General features: G+C 45.3%; 1 protein-coding gene across 1 annotated transcript in view; it reads left to right on the forward strand.

Annotated features, from left to right (window-relative positions):
• Positions 1-22,392, forward strand: part of LOC142572893 (uncharacterized) — a 220,090-nt gene that overhangs the window by 141,201 nt on the left and 56,497 nt on the right. The window lies entirely within an intron of this gene.

Below are 22,392 nucleotides of genomic sequence, written 5' to 3' on the forward strand. Positions count from 1 at the left end.
GTTATAAACGCACTCGAAATATAAGAAAACAAATGAGAGCAGTAAAACTGCGCGCAGGCGATCAAGCATATAAATAATGCTGATCAAGTACACTCGGTGAAAAAAGAAAAGAATACAACTTCCTGCGTCAACGCCTGTGTCATTTTTTGCGGCAGTATCTTCCTTTAGGATTGGCTGTAACTCATTTATTCTGTGATAAATTTGCTCATTAGCACGTAGATGTAATGCATCAACGGTTGTGCATGAACATGTAGTGGTATTCGAAGCTTGGAATAAAGAAGTGCTTGGGATTAGGATCGTAAAGATGCTGATTTATAGGAAGCTGGCAATGGAGTATAAAAAGGAAGTGAGACCTTTATATAATAAACAAATTCTCCTCAATATACAGCTGGTTAAATTATGGGAAAACCAGATGGTGGAATCAAATAAAAAATGACGCTAGATCTACACATTATTAAACATAATATGAAACGAAAATATTTGCAAAGATAATCTTGATTTGCCTTGTGCATCCGGTATTAAAACAGCCAGTTGCCTAACCCCTTTGCGCGGACATTTGAACTTTTTGATTGGCGCACCTAAATGTCTACTTTAATCCCTGGTATCACTTGCGAAAGCAGCCTGGTTCATGGATAATGATATGCACCGGTGAATAGCAGCGTGATTTTAAAGTTTTACAATGAACTTAACTCTCTGCTACTTAACTTGCTTCACTTAGCTTAGGGTGACGATCAGTGCATGACACAATAGTAGAACATAGATTGCTGGGAAGAATGCTATCTCCGAAAGCAAGAAAATTGGATACCTTGTGCGCACCATATATTTCCTAATACTTCTCAGGCTTCTCCAGAGTACCGCAATGGGTAACGAAAATAAATAATAAAAAAACAATTCTGTTCACGACACGTGCACTTTTCGAGGAATTTGCAATGAGGGAGACTGGACTCTGCAGTATCAGAAAAAGAAAGCCAAGCCTGTCCACAGTTGTGAGAGTGCGCTGTATATCTGACATCTCGTAGAACATGTATGCGGTATCTAACGTGGTCGGGCCTTAGGCTGATTTATTAAATGGAGACTGTCAAGATATTGAAAGCTGAAGGAACCTACCGCACATATTAGCGCAATCCGCGTGGAGAATGGGCAACGTAGAAGAATGCCACACACAGGATGAAAAGAACGTTTCTATTGATTTGATTAAAATAAAATAGAATGATTTGCTAACATGAACAAAGCTAATTAAGCGCCTAGATCGATCATAACAGAAATGACACCGCAGCAGCAGTCGCTGATCCGTTCCATAGCGGAAGCTGCTGCCATTTGTGCATTCAACGTCAGTCCATCCATGAATTTGCTGTAGCGTCTGTCGGATTATTGACAATTCACTTCACTTATATTTACACTTTCCACTTCACTACGAAATTTTCAGTGACACTGTAAACTGAATGGAGTGTCCATATGTTATGAATCAGTGGTGGTTTTTCCCTCTGTGCTTTTCGTTATACTTACGATGAAGAACGTTAATAATTCTTCGTCGGAGTATGTTTGCATTAATCACCTTGTGTGTCTGCTCTTTTCTGCGTACTGTTTCTTTGACGGAGAAAGTTTTCATTCGGAGATAGCAGGCCGCCGCGGTCATTACATCATCCGAAGCCTGGGCCTGCGGCCCTACACCTGAAACTCTTCGGAACTAAACCGAGTGTTCTGGTTCAACAGCGAAACACTTGTCAGGCACGAAATATTGCAGCATTGCCTAGGATGGATTGTTACTTGAAAGCATACAGCATACTTTGAGGGATATGATGCTAAGAACCGACCAGAAGGAGTGTAATGTATGTTGGCTCACGCAACATAAGCTTGTTAAAAACTTTTCAAAGTGGTCTGAGCAGTGGGCCTCCGTGCGTTTATGAAAATTCACATCAAATACGCAGAACACGGCTATGACCGAAAAAACGAACTGTGTTTGTTTTTAAGTGATCGGAGTGAACCTATACTTCAACGCACTGAAACTACGAGAACTGTCGTAAGGTGATTAAGGTATAGCACGAGCATTTACTGCAGCAAATTGAGTTTCCAGCAGTCTTTCTGTGAGCTGACAACGTGTCTTACTTCACTACCTAGCATAGCCGAAATGACAAATGGTCACAGGTTTCCGCGTGCTATGCTAATGTCACTACGCCACCACGGTAGGCGCTATGGGATAATAATATTAATAATAATAATAATATTAATAATAATAATAATAATCACCAGCCTGGTTACGCCAACTGCAGTGCAAAGGCCTCTCCCAATACTTCTCCAACTACCCCGGTGATGTACTAATTGTGACCATGTTGTCCCTGCAAACCTCTTCATCTCATTCGCCCACCTAACTTTCTTCAGTCTCCTGCTACGCTTCCCTTCCCTTGGAATCCAGTCCGTAACCCTTAATGAGCATCGGTTATCTTCCCTCGTCATTACAAGTCCTGCCCATGCCCCCATTTCTTTTTCTTGATTTCAACTAAGGAGTCATTAACTCGCGTTTGTTCCCTCGCCCAATCTGCTCTTTTCTTATCCCTTGACGTTACAGCTATCATTCTTCTTTCCATAGCTCGCTGCGTCTTCCTCAATTTAAGTAAAACCATTTTCGTAAGCCTCCAGATTTATGCCTCGTACGTGAGTACTGGTAAGACACAGTTGTTATACACTTTTTTCTTGAGGGATGGTGGCAACCTGCTGTTCATGATCAGAGAATGCCTGCCAAATGCACCCCAGCCCATTCTTATTCTTCTGATTATTTCAGTCTCATGATCCGCATTTGCTGTCCCTACGAGTCGTAAGTAGATGTATTTCCTTACCACTTCCAGTACCTCACTATACCTATCGCAAACTGCTGTTCTCTTCCGAGACTGTCTTCAACACTAAGGTCCTCTTCCTTAGTTAAAGCCGAATACGTGTTCTGTAGCTTGATCCGAAATTCCTCTATTTTACCTCTTACCGCTAACTCATTGATCGGCTACTTATGTACCAATTTCTTCCGTTCCCTCCTCAAGCCGAGTCTAATTCGATTTCTTACCATCATATGGCCACTGCAGCGCACTTTGCCCTGGATGTCCACATCTTGTATGATGCCAGGGTTACCGCACACTATAAAGTCTGTTTCATTTGTAGTCTAAAAAATAAATTGTGACGTTTTACGTGCCAAAACCACTTTCTGATTATGAGGCACGCCGTAGTGGATGACTCCGGAAATTTCTACCACCTGGGGATCTTTAACGTGTACCTAAATCTAAGTACACGGGTGTTTTCGCATTTCGCCCTCATCTAAATGCGGCCGCCAGGGCCGGGATTCGATCCCGCGACCTCGTGCTTAGCAGCCCAACACCATAGCCACTGAGCAACCACGGCGGGTCATTTGTAGTCTCGCCATTCCGGCTCCTCCACATCCACTTACCGCTATCCCGCTTGCGAAAGAAGGTTTTCATTATCCGCATATTATTCTGTTCTCCAAACTCTACTAATAACTCTCCCCTGCTCTTCGTAGAGCCTATGCCATATTCCCCCACTGGCTTGTCTGCAGCGTGCTTCTTGCCTACCCTGGCATTGAAGTCGCCCATCAGCATAGTGTATTTTATTTTGAATTTACCCATCGCCGATTCCACGTCTTCATAAAAGTTTTCGACTTCCAGGTCATCATGACTGGATTCATTCATTCATTTCATTCATTCATTTAAGATACTTTCAAGGCCCAAAGGCATTACAGAAAGGAGTGGGTTTACATAACAAAACATTTGTGCAATATACAAAAAGATATTCAACGTGGAGTTTCATGAATGCTGGTTTTCTAGGTGTCGGTATCCAGGATGGCTGCCACCCTGGCGGGAAGGTGGGGATCTTTCATTCTTTGCTCGTGCTAGGGATGAATGCATTACTACAAAGTTTAGAACGTGAACACGGCACACCAACGTTGAATTGTGAGCGAGCTGATATGTATGACGGTTGGGTGATAAGCTGTTTTTTAAACAAAGGGTTGTGGCGGTAGATTTTATGGAATACCGAAAGGCGGAAGCATCTACGATGGAAAGAAAGTTCTGGCAAGTTAAGTGTTGTCTTGATTGAGGTAACGTTAGCATGTCGGGAGTAGTTTGATAAAATGAAATGCGCTGCACGATTTTGAATGGCTTCTATGGTGTTTATGAGTGTAATGTTAGCCGGGTCCCAAATGGCGCATGCGTATTCTAGTTTGGAGCGAACTAATGTTTTGTAGAGTGTTAGTTTCAGTGACGATGGTGCGGATGAGAATGAGAATGTTGGGCAAATAGCCCAACATGCGATTGGCATTGTTACATATAATGTCGACATGCATGTGCCAGGAAAGGTTGCTGGTGATCTTTAGTCCAAGGTATTTGTACGACGAGACAACTGACAGAGGGCTATTATTTAGGAAATATGTATGCAGATTAGTAGTATTGGTACGCTGTGATACCCGTATGCTTTTACATTTGCTTAAGTTAAGCTTGATAGACCACTTTTTACACAATAACAGAACGTTATTAATGTCGTCTTGAAGTTTACGAGAATCATTGAGGTCAGTAATTTTATTATATATAACGCAGTCATCAGCAAAAAGCCTAATAGTTGAAAATTTCACACAGGAAGCAAGATCATTAATATAGATTAGAAAAGATAGAGGACCGAGAACCGACCCTTGCGGCACTCCTGACGTTACCGCGAGGGGCGCAGACGACAAATTGTTCGCGATTACGTATTGTGTTCTATTAGCAAGAAAGTTTTTAATCCAGTCCAGTACTAGCGGCTCAATGTTAAGAAGACTAAGTTTATAGATTAGTAGGTTATGGGATACGGTATCGAAGGCTTTGGCAAAATTCATAAAGATGCAATCGGTGTCAAATCCTAAGTCGGTGTTAGAAAAGAGGTCGTTAGTAAAGCAAGCTAGTTGCGTTTCGCAGGAGAAGGATTTCCTAAAGCCATGCTGACTGTTGTTCAAAAAAGAGTTCGTATCAAGAAAATCAACTATGTGGGAATATATTATGTGCTCCAGAATCTTACAGGGAATGCTGGTTAGTGATATGGGACGCTAGTTTTCGGGACAATGTGTGTTACCTGATTTGTGAACAGGAACCACCTTCCCCACCTTCCAGTCGCTTGGTAGTGATGAGCAGTGTAATGATTGTTGTAATATCCTAGACAGAATAATTGATGAATACAGTTCGGTACACTTGAGTATTTTTGAATTAATTTCATCTCAACCCGCCGACGAGGATATTTTCAAATTACCGATTAGTTTTCTAATGCCCACCCTGTCTATAAGAATTGAATCCATTGGAGTATCGTAACCTTTCGTTTAAGGTGGCAAAAGCATAGGTGCAGCATCATAAAAAATGAAGCAAAGATAATATTAAAAATTGTGCAACACTGATCACTTTGAACAGGGGTGTTAGACTGGGACAATTGTATTGTGGCTGGTGTATTACCACGAACAACATTCCAGAATTTACGTGGGTTGACATGTAAGTATGATGGTAATGTAATGTTGAAAAAGGTTTGCTTAGCTTGGGAAATGGCGCTGCAATATTCATCGTTGATGCGGTGATATTCGGACAAGCGAACCGGGTAGTTAGAGTTTTTTGCGGAACGAAATAAGCGTTTTTTCGTGTTCCGAAGACGGCGCAAGGCGGCCGTAAACCAAGGTGGCTGGGCATTACAGTGTGCATTTCGTTGGGGAACATATTTTCGAATTAGGAATAAAAGCTTGCACTTATAAAGGGACCAATTTTCCTCAAATGTTCGTTGGTCGAAATCGGGCATCACTGCATGCATAAAATGCTCCATTTTTTGCGTAATTGCGGGAGTATCAGCTTTGGAATAATCGCGAATTGTCTTAACTCTCTTTGTGTAAGAAAAGCGTGTTTTTAAATCAAACTGCAGCAATGAATGATCACTTATCCCAGGAAGATAAGTTAAGGAGGAAACTAGGTCGCGGGTAGTAGACAGCACAAGGTCAAGTGTGTTAGAAGATGTTGGAGCGACTCAGGTTGGTTTGTGGACCAGCTGTGTTAAGTTGAAGTCAAAGCACAAATTTAAGAATTCAATGGACTCGGCTGAAGTACGTTTAAAATTAACACAGTCACTCCCCCATATTATAACCATATTATATTATATTATAACTCTCCCAATATGAATAACGGAGAGTTGGAAAACCTAATAATCAATTTGTTAAGGACATCATGGAAGTATGCACAAAATGTAGAGGACGAATTTGGTGGTCTATAACATGCACAAAATATAAAGGGACGGTCTGAAATGCTCACGCGCACGCAGACTAATTCTAGGGGTGATGTAATGTCAATAACAGATGAATTTAGGTTATCTTTGATGGCAATCAAAACGCCCCCTCCTGACCGGATATCGCGGTCACACCTATAGATGTTATAAGCACTTTCGCAGTTGAATATTTCACTGTTCTTTATTTTCGCGGAAAGCCAAATTTCAGTAACGACAATGACGTCAGCGGAGCAAGAATCCATTGAAGATAAAGCTGTTCCCTTGTTGGAAACGCTACGCACATTAGTGAAAAGAAAAGACACGCTATTTGACAAGGTCGACTCGAAGATAGCTATACAGAATGAGAGGAAGGATTGTTAAGACTTGTGGCATCGTTATTTACTTTATCGGCGAAATCGGAAGAATGAAGTTCGCAGATAGTATCGGTGACAGAAGAATACACATAGGTTTTTTTGTTCATGACTAATTTATTTGTCCGTAAAGAAAATGATTGCCCGCTGGCTTTTCCGAATTCAGTTAGTTTCTTTCGAGGCTGGCGTGTAGCCGTGCAGAAATCTTCTCCCACCGATACTTTTGTGACCTTTAGTAGGCCTTTCAGTGACAGGATCTTTTCTCTTGTTTTGAATGATGAAAACTTGATAATAATGGGGCGAGTCTTGCCAACCACAAAAGAGCCAAGACGATGTGCCCTAGCAATCGCTTCATCAGATATTTCTAATTTTAGATGGTTTTTAATAGGATTGCGCACGAGGATTTCAGTTTGTGCCGATGTTTCCGAACCGTTATCAACAACCCCATAGAACAAAAGGTTGTCCCTCCGTGATCGATCCTCCAAGTCGTCAAGCCTTGATTTTAATTCAGAGTTTTCTGTACTAATGGCAGTAGTAACTATCTTGGATATGTCGGTGGGAGGCGTGGAAGATTGAAGTGTTTCCACAGCTGTTTCAAGGGTTAGCAATCTGGTTGACATGTCCGACACTTTGTGAGTGAGGGCTTCTAGGGTTGCTTTAAGTTCCGAAAAGGAACGAATTACGTCTTCATGACGGGACTCAGCTAAAGCGGATAAAGTAGCAATGGCAGGAAGGACTGGGCTAGTTACATCATCAGGCCCAGGATTCATCTCTACATCCCCGCAGAGAAGGAGCAGTTTGGAAACGTGCGCACAATCACAAAAAATGGTATATAACACATTCGGGCACGGCAGGAGCAGCAAAAAGACGTTTTTTGAACGCTTGGAATGCAGTGACGGACAGCCACTAACCTGCACATAAAAGAAGCAGACATTGAGCGGCGAGCGCATTTTGGCTGCTCCTCCGTGCCCACTGAAGACGGCCAGGCCGTACCAGTCCTTTAAGTAGTGGCATCGTTGTGACCTTGCGTGTGACGTGTTGAAGAGGGAGGCGTGGCCGGTCTCATGGCGGTGACGACAGTAGAACCCACATTGCTCGGCTGATGTCGAAGATGGAAGCACTCGTTCTGACGATATCTGGTAATCAGCCGCTTGTGGTACCGAGCCTAGCGATCCGCCAAGGAAGAAAATCTGCACATAGAAGAAGGAGACATTGAGCGCCGAGCGCATTTTGGCTGCTCCTCCGTGCCCACTCAGTAGGATGTAGGAGCAGGATGTAGGAGCGTAGACCTGTACAACCTTCAATTTGTACCTCTTATTAGATTTCACAACAAGACATGCCGCCCTCTCGTTAATGCTATAGCATTCCTGTATGTTACCAGCTATATCCTTATTAATCAGGAATCCTACACCTAGTTCTCGCCTCTCCGCTAAGCCCCGGTAGCACAGAACGTGCCCGCTTTTTAGCACTGCATATGCTTCTTCTCTCCTCCTAACTTCATTGAACCCTCTTATATCCCATTTACTGTTCCCTAATTCCTCCAATAGCACTGCTAGACTCGCCTCACTAGATAACGTTCTAGCGTTGAACGTTGCCAGGTTGAGATTCCAATGGCGGCCTCTCCGGAACCAAGGATTCTTAGCACCCACTGCTGCGTTCAGGTCTGACCGCCACCGCAATCAGTTGCTTCGCAGCCGCTGGGGACGGAGGGGCCGGGATTTGATTGTTGTATCCATATAGGAGGTTGTTGCCAAGTACTGCACCAGGGTGGCCAATCCTGCTCTAGTGAGGTTGCGCGTTACCGGTTCTATATATAGTCACAGGAATCAGGCCGCACTCCAGGCCTGTTTATGCAATTTTATCAACACGCGGTTTTTTTTTATTCCGGTGGGAAATTGCGCGGCACTGGGATTCGAACCACGGTCGCCTTGCATGCGCGGCGGATGCTCTACCTCTACGCCAACGCTTCATGGGATGATCGAGGGCCTCTAAAGATGCGAAAACTTCTGTTTTGTAGGGGGCGCATGCCTGACTTTAGTAATAATACTATTAGTATACATAATATGCTTATACTGTATTCTGTATGAGTTAACACCACAGATAGAAAAAGGAAATAAAAAAGAAGAGGTAGGTACACCACAACGCAACGCATCACATGAAGAGTACGAACATTACCGATGAGTGTCTAGTGTTATTGTTGACTATTGTTGTAGTACTGATTCGTGAGCCTAGGAGCCGGTTGAAGCACGATCTCTGCAGAATATCAAACCATAAAATGCCGTTTGAATAAGATGTTCGGCTGAGTCTTTTCAAGCTGCTTGACATAGTGCGAAAAGTAAAGAAAAAAAACCCACACACAACCTTATCTCTCTATTTTTATGCGCGTTTTCGCACTTCTTACTACAATAAAAAACTTTTTTTATGATCCCCTACCATATTAGTTTGTGTAGGCTATACCCCCTGCCACCGTGGAATGTGCTGAATGCATCTCTTTTATCAACACAATTGCTGCTCATCACACCTCTCGCCAATAGGCAAATGCTTTTGCCTAGAAGAAGTTTACTTGTATCTCCAATCGCCGAATTATAATTTTTGTTTCATTTGCGACAAATACTTGAACATTTGCAACAGTTAAAGAAGGCGTCACCCGCCGTGGTTGCTCTATGGCTATGATATTGGGCTGCTGAGCACGAGGTCGCGGGTTCGAATCCCGGCCATGGCGGCCGCATTTCGATGGGGGCGAAATGCGAAAACACCCGTGTGCTTAGATTTAGGTGCACGTTAAGGAACCCCAGGTGGTCGAAATTTCTGCAGTCCTCCACTACGGCGTGCCTCATAATCAGAAAGTGGTTTTGGCACGTGAAACCCCATAATAAAAAAAAGAAGGGGTTCTCTTTTCAAAATGTTTAATATCTACGAAGCACTTAAGCATGCGATACACATTAAAACGCTAAGTAAAATAAACTTATGCTCAGCAAACTGTGCGTCACTCAAAGGCACGAGGTAATGAAAGAGAAAAAAATAATGTTCGTTGAGTGCTATGCTAATCTCACGCCACTCCGCAAAGATTGAGCTGACTGCGTAAACAATTGTTTGTTATCTTGGAGTGCTCATGACCGAGAAACGCAGCGTTTTTCATGGTTTCCTTATCTGTGTGTTTTCCGCGAGAACGACATGTGTACATTCCGGCTTGTGTGATAGACGAGCGTACAGAAGTTCACTTTAAAAGAAAGGACTACTGCGTCATGAGTTACCTTTATGCTCAGCTCTTACGGGAACTGAGTCTTCCCATTGTCTCATATCTCTGAATTAATATTTCCTCTCTTTGTGCTACCTCACGGGAGGCCTTATTTAGAATTTAAAATCGTGGAGTTTTACGTGCCAAAATCACGATATGAATATGAAGCACGCCATACTGGGGACTCCGGAAAAATTTTGATCAGCTGAGGTTATTTAACGTGCGCCTTAATCTAAGCTCATGGGTGTTTGCACATCGCTCCCATCGAGAATGTTGCTTTGCGCTATACAAAAACGACGTCCAGCGTGAATTAGCTGCAGGGTGCAACGATTAGGTAATGTTTACCATATTTCATCCACTAAAATGTTTTTAGCCCATTTCTTTGTATTTTGCACGAGCAGTAAGTCATGTGTTAGACTCTGGTGTCTTTGGTTGTGCTAGGTGCCACTCTTTGGCCAATGTAAACCGGCACTTCTCGCGTAGCCCACCGTTTGCATTTCAATGACCCTGACGTGAATATGCGCGGTCTCTTCAATACGCAGCCGCCTTGGAAAACACCTAAACGAAGCTGCTGCAGATCTTGGCACGCGCTAGTGGCGTTTGTAACTACCAAATACGCTCAGCTGAAATTTGAAAGCTTAGCGTAATCATAGTACATTTTGATGAAAAAAAACGAAAATTAAAGAGTAAAGCGAAAAGTACGTCCCGCACAAAGCCTTCGCGCATTGTGTGCATAAAAAGTGGAATGTCTCTATAACGAACGCCTCTACAGCGAAATGCCGTGTAAAACAAACGACTCATCCACTCACGGCTGAATTGTGATATGTATTATCTATTGTGAAGAATTCTACGACGACGACAACTACATAAAATTTGCGCCTCTACGACGAAGGAATTTAGGCGCGCCTGGTGACTGATTCGTTGTTTTACAACGAAAGCGAAATAGGAGTGCTCCCACTGCCCTTCGCAGACGTCACCAGGGTGCGCTCTGCCCCAGCCTTAACGGCAGAGCTATAGCGACGCAATTGAAGGGTGTGCCGATGCCAGGGGATCTACTGCTCCACGAATCGCTCAACTCAAGTGCTGCTTGTTTTAGCGCATCAGCTGGCATGATAAGTGACGACTACGTAACAAGTGATTTCGACATGATGGTGCGATTGTAAGCGATCTATGACGGCTTCTTTACAGCCAACAAAGGCGGTAAGGACGTCAATATCAACCAAGGCAACAGTGACGAAGATGCTGCAAACTAATCAATGTTTTTGACGGGTAGCCGCATTCGACAATCTCTGGCTTCACACTTCGTAGCCCCTGCGTTTCGCCGCGCAGCATGCTTTGAATCTCGGTGCAATAAGATTGGCTGCAGTTGCAATTTCTTTAAGACAAACTTAGCACGAAAGAATCAGCGACCTTTTTCACTCAGTCTCTCTTGACTTCGCATTACTTAAATATCTTTTTTGTTGAACGTGTTTTGCCCGCTCGCACGTGATTGGTATGGTGCGCCACTATTACAACAAAGTGACATGCATAACGAATAATTTGGGAGGTTCCGAGCACTTCGTTCCTTATAAAGGCGTTTCACTCTATACCGGAAAAAGGTCAATCACTCAAAGTGGAAAGATAGAGTATCTGGTATCACAAACTAATAGTAATAAATAATTTTATGACAAAGCCGGTTACTTGCTGAAAGCTACATCGCCGCAATCAAATTATCAGTCTACTTAACTCTGATTTATCGCGATGGCAACTGAATCTTTTTTGTCCATTTATGAGTACACCTCCTATTTTCCTGTTTTCAGTATTTCTTTCCCTTCGGGCATCTTTCTACCCCATCAGGTGTACTGGTTTCTAAAGTATTTCTTTTTTATTATTCATTTCAGTCCTCTTCCACGTTCCCATCACTAGTTTTCTGGGAACAAATGTGTAAGTACTCAGTAATCCCTCAATTGTTTCTATTTTGTCTGAACGATTGATCAAAGTCAAAATCCTACTTATGCAGGATTGAATAATTTGATCGTTGTTTAGTTAAGCGCATGTACGGAGAGCTGACAGGATCGTCTGCTTCCCCACAATGAAACTGGTACACTGCGTCATATATATTCCCAAAAAAGAAACAGGCATACACAAAATGTAACAGTGTATATGAATGAGAGAAAAGACGGGGAATGCGGGAGATGGCAATTCAAGACGATGAGCAAAACGTGAACAAGGTGAATGCAGGCTCCTGCATTCACCTTGTTCACGTTTTGCTCATAGTGTATATGAATGAGAAATGAGAAAAAAGATATCAGCTTGTGGCCCATTATATTGTCTAGATTGCTGTTTTATATCACAGTAATACATTTTCTGAGTGAGTTCAAGTGTAATACAACATTTACCGACGAATACGATACTCCTTAATGGGAGATTTGAACGCAGATGTATAAGTGTTTTGATTATGTGATATATTTGCAGGCACGGATAATCAGTCCAACGTGGCACGTAGCAGACTGGCCTAAGTGGAGCGAGACTGCCTCGCTGATCGGGAGATCGCGAAAGGAATGATGATGAGATGATGTATGGGGTTTTGTGGCGCAAGGGCCAGGTATGGCCAAAGAGCGCCATGTCTGTGCTAATGATTTTGCGGTGTAATTATAATTACTATGAAGTTCGTCTGAGGTGGCTGTAAAGAGGCCTTAAAATATACGCTCTAAAGTGCGTAAAATCTGTATAATAAAATTATGGCGATGACGTGTGACTTGTACTATGAACATTTAGATGCACTTAAAAAGAATGATACGATAGGTAAAATATATGTGATTGTGAAAAATCCAAGAGCACTACTGCCTCCTTAGAGCCCTTGAAACACAAGGGCCTGGAGGCATGTGCTATGCAAAACAATTATCGCAGTGGCATCCTCTCAAGAGAGGAGGCGCTACGAATTCATGGGACTAATAACATGTAAGACCACATCTTTAAGATAACCTAGCACTGTGTCTGTATTAAAAAGCGGTTCTGGACCAAGAAGCATTTCAGGATGAAGAGGAATGTGCTGTCGGTATGCTGATGAAAAATCTCTTTTTCTCTCAGATTCGGCTTCCCGACACTTCAGGAGGACGTGGAGTACGGTCAGCCTCTCCCCGCATCTACCACAGGTTGGAGGCTCACTTCCGGTGAGTAGAAAATTATGGGTGCCGAACGTGTGTCCTATTCTGAGACGACAGAATAGGACATCTGTTCGGCGTGATTTTGTAGTAGACGGCCAAAATCCTAACTGTGGTTTTATCAGGTGGAGCTTATTATCCGTTATTATCCGTTAAAGAAATGAGCATGGGCAGGACATGTAATGAGGAGGGAAGATAACCGATGGTCACGAAGGGTTACGGACTGGATCCCAAGGGAAGGGAAGCGTAGCAGGGGGCGGCAGAAAGTTAGGTGGGCGGATGAGATTAAGAAGTTTGCAGGGACGGCATGGCCACAATTAGTACATGACCGGGGTTGTTGGAGAAGCATGGGAGAGGTCTTTGCCCTGCAGTGGGCGCAACCAGGCTGATGCTGATGATGATGATGATTATTATCCGTTTCCGCATCCCACATGTGTTGCCAGTGATCACGCAGCCTCCTTCGCAAGAAAGGCCTCAGATCTGTGAAAGGTACCGCAGAGGTAGGATTAACAGCTTGCAATGTGATTGACGTGGCCATCTCGTCCGCCAGAACGTTACCTTCGATTCCCCTATGGCCAGGGACCCAGCATAATATGATATTCTGGTTAGATGAGTACGCTTTGCACAAGACCGAATATAGTTCATTAAATACGGGATTTTTATGTTTGCTGAGTGACATTAAGGCCTTCACAATGCTGAGAGAGTCTGTATAGATCGCTGCTTTTGGAAGTTTCGATTTTCTTATGTGCTTTACAGCAGAGAGTAGTGCGTAGGCCTCGGCCGTAAAGATACTTGTTTCCGGATGCAGTACATCGGATTCCGAAAACGATGGGCCGACGGCTGCATAGGATACCCCGGCATTTGACTTCGAAGCGTCTGTGTAGAACTCTGCGCAGGAGTGCTTGTGCTGGAGTTCTAGGAAATGCATTCGGATTTCAGCCTCAGGAGCGTGCTTTGTAACTTTTATAAAGGGTATGTCACATTGTATCACCTGCCATTCCCAAGGAGGTAAGAGGTTAGGTGCATTAAGCGATGCTCGAGGAGCGGGACATGCATTTCATCGCTAAGCTGCTTCACACGCAGCGAGAAAGGCTGTCTTATGGAGGGACGATTGCTGAAAAGTGTAGCGCACGTCATATCGGTAACGTTATGAAAACATGGATGTTCAGGATTGGCGCGTACTTTAAGGAAATATGTAAAGCTAATGTATGATCTCTGTAGGTGGAGAGACCATTCATTTGATTCCACATATAGACTTTGTATGGGACTCGTTCTGAAAGTGCCAGTGGCCAGTCGGATTCCCAGATGGTGGACTGGGTCTAGCATCTTTAGCGCGCTCGGGGCGGCAGAGTTATACACAACCGCACCATAATCCAATCGAGACCGAATTAGGCTCTTGTATAGGTTCATTAAACACTTCCTATCACTACCCCATGTAGTCTGGGATAGAAGTTTCAATAAGTTCATTGTTTTCAGACACTTTTCTTTAAGATGTTTAATGTGTGGGACGAAAGTATGTTTATTGTCGAGTATAACACCTAGGAATTTGTGCTCTTTGTTTACAGGTATCTGATGTCCACACATTTCCAAGCAAGGATCCGGGACCAGGCCTCTCTTCCTTGTGAACAGCACACAAGAACTCTTTTGAGAATTGATTTTGAAACCATTTTTCTCTGCCCACCCTGACACCTTGTTCAAACCATGCTGTACCTGTCTCTCGCATACTGCGAGGTTACAGGATTTGAAGCCTATTTGAATGTCATCCACATAGACGGAATACAAAATGGCCGGGGGTAAGGAAGCACGAAGCGTTGTCATCTTAACAGTAAAAAGTGTGCAACTGAGCACGCCTCCCTGGGGTACACCAGTTTCTTGTGTAAAAGGACGTGACAGCACATTGCCAACGTTCACCCGGAAGGTACGATTGGACAAGTAGCTTTTTATTACGTTGAGCATATTATCATGAATGCCCATTTCCGATAAGTCTCGCAAGATGCCGTATCGCCACGTTGTGTCATACGCCTTTTCCATATCGAGAAATATGGAGAGGAAGAACTGTTTATGTATAAATGCGTCCCGGATATTTGTTTCAATACATACAAGATGGTCGGTTGTGGATCGCCCTTCTCGAAAGCCACACTGAGAGGGATCAAGCATTTTGTTCTGTTCAAGGAAATGGATCAGTCGCCGATTTATCATTTCTTCAAATACCTTACACATGCAACTTGTGAGGGCTATCGGGCGGTAGCTTGCCACTGATGAAGGATCTTTGCCTTGTTTTAGAACAGGGATCACAATGGCTTCTTTCCATGCGGTCGGAAGGTACCCTGCGCCCCAGATAGTGTTGAAAAGTGTAAGTAGTGTCACTTGCGTGTCATTGTGTAAGTTTTTCAGCATTTCGTACATGATTCTATCAGATCCTGGTGCGGAGCTCTTGCATGCACTCAAGGCAGCTCTCAATTCGGCAATACTGAAAGGACGGTTGTAAGGCTCATTCTCTCGGCTTTTTCTTGTTAAAGGCTTACGTTCTTCTATTTCTTTATATATGAGAAAAGATTGCGAATAATTGTTTGAACTTGACACGCTCTGAAAGTGCTCCGCAAGTGAGTCTGCCTGATCTTGCAGTGTATCGCCTTGTGTATTTACCAGAGGGAGTGAATATGTTTGTCGCCCTCTAATTCTATTTACCCTGTTCCAGACTTTGGCCTCGTCTGTAAACGAGTTAATGCTCGATAAATACTTCTGCCAGCTTTCTCTTCTGGCCAGTCGGCGGGTTCTCCTGCCTTGGGATTTTACTTGCTTAAAGTTGACTAGATTCTCTGCAGTGGGAGAAGCGCGCAGCAACCCCCACGCTTTGTTTTGTTTCTTACGAGCGATCCTGCAGTCTTCGTTCCACCACGGGACCCGCCGTTCACATGCCAAGCCATGTGCTTCTGATATGCATTTAGATGCCATGTCTATAATGAAGGCGGTGAGATACTGCACAGCAGCATCAATTCCTAAACAAGACATGTCATTCCATGAGATATTAGTTAAGTTTCGGAACTTCTCCCAGTCAGCTGTATCGATCTTCCACCTAGGAGCCTGTGGTAGACATTCTTTTTCTTTATGTGTTTTTAGCAGTATGGGGAAGTGGTCGCTTCCGTAAGGATTCTTGGTGACCTCCCATTCGAGTTCAGACAGCATACAATGGGAAACTAGGCTGAGGTCAATTGAAGAAAATGTTCTGTTTGCGAGAGAATAATATGTGGGTGTCTTCTTATTCAGCAGACACGCACCGGACGAAAAAAGGAACTGTTCAACGAGGCGACCTCGCGCATCGATACGAGAGTCTCCCCACAGGCTGCTGTGCGCATTGAAATCCCCAAGCACAACGTAAGGTTCTGGCAATTCGTCTATGAAGGACTGAAATTCATGTTTAGTTAATTTGTAATGGGGGTGTATGTAGAGCGAGCAGACAGCGATAAGTTTGTTGAGGAGAACAGCACGAACCGCCACTGCGTCAAGGGGCGTTTGTAGCTGCAAACGTTGACACGCTATGCCTTTCTGAATAACAATGGCAACACCGCCCGATGATGCGAGAGCATCATCGCGATCTCTGCGAAACGTAACATACTGTAGCAGGAAATTTGTGTGTTTAGATTTTAAGTGTGTTTCCTGTAGACACAGCACTTTTGGATTGTGTTTGTGGATGAGTTCCTGCACGTCATCAAGGTTTCTAAGAAGGCCTCCGACGTTCCATTGAATTATTTGTGTATCCATATTGGAGGTCAATAAGTGCTGTGTGTACAGAAACAGAAGTAGTGATTATGGAAATTACAGAGATTAAATTACAGAGCCCTTTCGAGGCCCTGTAACGGGAGTTCTGCCCTTTCTGGAGCGTTCGAGGGAGCCTCGCCGCTCCTTAGGCGCTTGGTGCGCCTTGGGGACAGGTGTAGTGTCCATTGCCTCTTGTGAGGCTCCGGACACGTGCTCTTGCGAGCGAGAGGTTTTCAGGGGGAGTCCCGCCTTGGAGGGCAAGACCCCTGCGCCCACCAGCCCAAAGGTCGATGGGGCTCCCTGAGGGATTTGGCTGTGCTGGCCGTTGCCAGCGCTGGAGGGGGCCTCGGAGGTTGGGGCAGCCTCGGCTGCGCCCACCTTCGGGGTGGATGGTTCCGTCTGCTCGGTTGGCGGAGCAACGCTAGCTGCAGTCACCGTGGGGGCAGATGGCGTGACTGCCGACTCACTGACTGTGGGTCGGACAGCCGCCGGAGGCCGTTGTGACGCTGCTCCCTGACGCGCCACATCGGCAAAGGTTTTCTTTGGCAGGTATGCTACCCGCCTTCGTGCCTCTTTGAACGATATATTCTCTTTTACTTTTATAGTCACAATTTCTTTTTCCTTCTTCCAGGAGGGGCACGACCGCGAGTACACGGCGTGGTCCCCGTCACAATTTACACAGTGTAGAGAGTTCTTACATGCTTCAGCGGCGTGTTCAAGGGCACTGCATTTGGCGCATGTTTGGCGGCCTCGGCAGCTCTGCGAGCTGTGGCCAAAATGTTGGCATTTGAAACATCTCAAGGGATTCGCCACATACGGTCTTATACGAAGTTGATGTACCCGGCCTCGATTGACTCGAGCAGGACACTGGAGTTTAAGGTGAGTATTAGGTGTTTGGTCGCAATTTCTTTTCCGTCTCGCCTCATCTTAATTCTTCTGACATTTATGACATTCTGTTCGCTGAAGCCCTCCAAGAGCTCAGCCTCAGTCAGCTCCAATAAATCATCATCGGAGACTACGCCACGGGTGGTATTCATGGTACGATGAGGAGTTACTGTTACTTTGGCGTCACCAAATGAAACTAGATTGGGTAGATTTTCATATTGTTTCTGGTTGCGGAGCTCCAAGAGGAGATCGCCGCTTGCCATCCTGGATGCTTTATAACCTGTACCAAAAACTTGGGTAAGAGACTTGGACACGAGGAATGGAGAGATTGTTCGCACGGGTTTGCCTGGTGTTTCAGAGTGCAATACATGGAAACGAGGAAAAGTTTCTTTTTGGCGGGCAAAAAATTCAAAGACATCATCGGTGCGCCCCCTCTTGAGGGAGCGATCAAGTAATGGGGGGAAAGAAGAAGCCATAAGAGATTGTAATTTCGGCAGTAACGCCAGCCACCCACCGTGGAGACCTACAAGGGGACGCTGCAGGATCCGTAAAACACGGCCTGCAAACGCCTGCAGTACGTTACCACTATAACCAAATACGAAATAACCTAGGTTGGCTATTCACACAAGGTTAACCCTTGCTGCCTGGAAAAATTGGAAGTAAGTGGAAGCTAGGAGAAGACAGGAAAGATAAAAAGTGAGAGAAAGACGAAGATTAGATGAAGAGAGAGACAGGAACAGGCAACTACCGATTTCCCCCGGGTAGGTCAGTCCGGGGGTGCCATCTACGTGAAGCCGAGGCCAAAGGGGTGTGTTGCCGCCGCCGAGGGGCCGTAAAGGTCCAAACACCCGGCATTGGCTCAACCCCCAGGATCCCCTTTTCCCCGGACACTGCTAAGCCGCGCACGGCTACACGCGGGAGGGTCCAACCCTCGTGTGCTCGGGTCCGTGGTGTCGCAACACACCAAACGCCTGCTGACGCAGACGCCCCTGCGGGGTCGCGAAAGGAATCGCGTGGGCGACGCTTAGGAGCGATTCACACCAGCCGCGGCAGACAAACCTTCACTCATGCAGCACTTTGTTTCCATACAGACGACACGTGCCACTGTGGCGCCATCTCGTAGCCGTCGTTGCCACAAAGCCCCTCGTGTGCAGCACTACGCTTTCCTTGTCGCGCTTTCGCCGTACCCTCCTCCTCGGGCTCCCTTCGCTGTCGTCAATATTTTCATCCGCTGCTGCGCTCCGCGTTCACTCTCAACTTCGACTGAGCCCGTTCGCAAGGATACGAGGTAGGACGCCGACGCTCGCCGCAGGAGTGGGCGCCTAAGATCTGCGCACTAAAATCAGTTTTCTACATCCGTTTTATATAAATATTGAGCTTTTGTTATATGTCACTACTGGAAATACCACACACATATGCTGGTATACTGCTTTCGCGTTTTCCGTAAGAAGTGGAGCGGAATGCTATGAAGGGTTGGTACATTTCTTCAGACACTAAGAAATAATCAGTAAACAGCACAATGATATCGAAGCAGGTAAGCGACAGTTATCCTTCAGGCTCAAGCACAAATAACAAACACAGAAAAATAATGGCCACATTATACGGTATTCGACACCGTGAAAGTATTTATGTTATCTGAAAGGCGGTGAGCTGCGGTACATTTTATCAAATATTTTAGTAACAGATTCATGAATTGTGAAGCAGGCTATTATGCTGGTTTAGTACAGTTTCCTCCTAATTTTCTTTACAGAAATACATGTGAGGACCAGTGCGACTTTAGTGCCTCAAATATATTTTTGATGAGGCTGGCAATGCTTTTATCGTCTAGTGTCTCCGGTTTGTTTAGTTTAATGATTGGTGTCCCTTTCTTCAGCTACAACGAAATGACAAAAGTGTACAGTGAACGTGGCTCCTTTATCTCCCTGTAGCTAACACTTTTCAACACCTCTCGCTCTTCTTTATGAAGTATGACATGGTCATTGGACATGACATGACATGGCAGAAAAATGCGGATAAAAATGCAATATTTATGATTGGTGTAACGCATAGAAAATGAAACTCTACGCAACGAAATGCAAACTAATGAAAATTTCTCCTAAACTTTCCGCTAACGCGTGTGAGTAAGTGACTACTCACAAATACTTAGGGGTCCACATTAATTCTAACCTGTCTTAGCAACCACACATTAAATATATTGTTAGTAATGCTAACCGCATGCTTCGGCGCCTGCGCCGCAACTTTTCGGTGGCCCCTTCTGCTCTTAACCTCCTTCTTTATAAAGCTTTTGTTTGTTCCAAACTAGAATATGCATCAGCGGTGTGGGATCCATTTACTGAAAGTCTTGTTATTCACCTTGAAGCTGTGCAGAGTCGTAGCGCACGCTTCATTTTTTCCAACTACTCCTGTCTTTCCAGTGTTTCATCTCTGAAAACAATTATTTCATAAGATTTACTAATGTAACCGTCGTCTTAAGCAGGAAAAGCTTTCCCACCCTTCATTCCTATAACCTCGTATTGACTATCGTTATGAAGTGCTTGTTCCTTGTCACACTAACCAACACTTTCATTCTTTCATCCCTCAAGCTTGCTATGATTGGAGCCACTCGCCCATCTCCATTGTATCTATTATAGACCCCAGCTACTTGAAAATGCGCTTGAATATGTTACCTAATATTTGAATTGTTTTTTATATCCTATATATTGTTCCCACTCCCTTCTCTAACACCCTATGGGCCCTTAAGGTATTAAAAAAAATAAATCTACTTCCTAATAGAGTATTAATCAGGATTGGAGCTATAATATGAAAACAGTAGTTGCGCTACTCAAGGAATACATCAGTGGCTCAGTGTTTCTTACGCTATTCTAAATGTGATATCCGCTCATCACTACGTCCCGTTCTCTAAATACACATAATACGAAGAAAAATATTGTCACCTTCGGTAATGTGGGGAAAGGAGGACGATGATGGTGGCCTTGGAGAAGACGAGGAAGAGTGTAGCATTAGCGGTGCTCAGCGCTTGCTGGCTCAGCCATTAAAAGCCCTCTCTAAATAGACGCACAGAGGTCAATGAAATCATTAGCGAATGTCGCCGCTTTGAAGACGTGAAGAGTCGCCGCATAGTTCAACAGTTTACGCGTCTTCCCAATACCGCAGCTTCATCGACCTGCGAAGACGGTTGTCCGCCGCGTGAGCCCACCTCCTGCGATAACGTCGTACGCATAGTTCGGCGAGAAATCGAAGCAGCGTCTCCTGGCACGTCAGTGATACAGTGCTTGGACGATTCCCGGCCGCTTGTGTCTCTCATTCAGTCGGTAATTCACCAAGAACTTGCTAATGTGGGCCTTCCGCCCATCTGCTCCGCCAGCCGTCCTGACTTTGCTTCCTCTGCTGCCTCTGCCCCTGTTCACCGGTGCCCATACGGTCCATATCCGAGCTATCGCAACCCGGCCGAATGGCGCACATATGACGATAGACCCATCTGCTTTAACTGTGGACGTGTGGGCCACATCTCTCGTCACTGTCGAAGTTCCTGGCCATCCCACTCTCGACCAAGCTTTCCCGCCTACCGCCGCTTCACCACGAATCCTCGCCTGCCATCACTCTCCACCGAGGTTGAAGACGCTCCTGACAACGCTCGAGCCACCGCGATCAGCTGCTCGCCATCACCACATAGTCGCCGCTCCCGTTCGCCCCAGCTGCGTCGCTCTCCATCGCCAGCTTGCCGTCGCAGCTCTCCGACGGGAAACTAACTGGGGCCGCTCCTGGAGGTGACGCTGCTCTAGAACCCCGGCCTGAAATTCCTCTGCTGACCCTGCCTACTAATCGGAACCTTTAGGACGTGGACGTGGATGGTTTGCCCGTTACAGCCCTCCTAGACTCTGGAGCCCAAATTTCCATCATGAGTGCGGAGCTTCGAACGCGCTTGAAGAAAGTACGGACTCCTGCTCCGACTAGACTGCTCCAGGTCGCCGACGGTGGAACTCCGGCTGTACTTGGAATGTGTACTGCTCGTGTCAGTGTCGCCGGTCGCCCCACGTCCGTTTTGTTTAGCGTGCTCGAACGCTGCCCTCACAATATTATCCTCGGACTCGACTTTTTGGACTCGAACTTGTCCTACCACTACCTGTCCCCGTTGACCTTCCTGCTCATGCTGCAACTCAGCTTTGTTCCGCGGATTTTATACGCCTGCCATCTCTTGCAGCAACTTGCATCCCTGTCTTAGCCTGCCCACCTGTACCTGACGGAGACTATGTCCTAACTCCCGTAACTTCAGTCCTGCTTTCTCACAATGTCTCCTTCCCGCACAATATAGTTTCTGTTCCGGACAATCAGACATGTCTTCCCATCCTAAATTTGGGACAGTGCTCACAAGTACTTGCTCGAGGCATGTCTCTTGCCACGTTGTCACCAACGCACGAGTGCCACATTTCCGCTCTATCTGTTGCGCCGTCTTCGACCACTGCTCATTCCGCGCCTTCTGCATCAGCCCCGACCGACGATTATACAAAGATGATTGCACCCGACCTCTGAACCCAACAAGCCGCAGAGCCACGTGGCCTCCTCGAGTCCTACTCCGACATTTTCGACCTGAACGATCGCCCTTTGTACCACACTACGGTCGTGAAGCATCGTATAAATACCGGCGATGCAACACCTGTTCGCCGACGCCCATACCGGGTGTCGCCTTCTGAGCGACAAGTTATCCAGAGCAAGGTTGACAAGATGCTTGCCAAAG

The sequence above is a fragment of the Dermacentor variabilis genome, chromosome 2 (genome assembly GCF_050947875.1).
Source record: "Dermacentor variabilis isolate Ectoservices chromosome 2, ASM5094787v1, whole genome shotgun sequence".
NCBI classification, from domain to species: Eukaryota; Metazoa; Arthropoda; class Arachnida; order Ixodida; family Ixodidae; genus Dermacentor; species Dermacentor variabilis.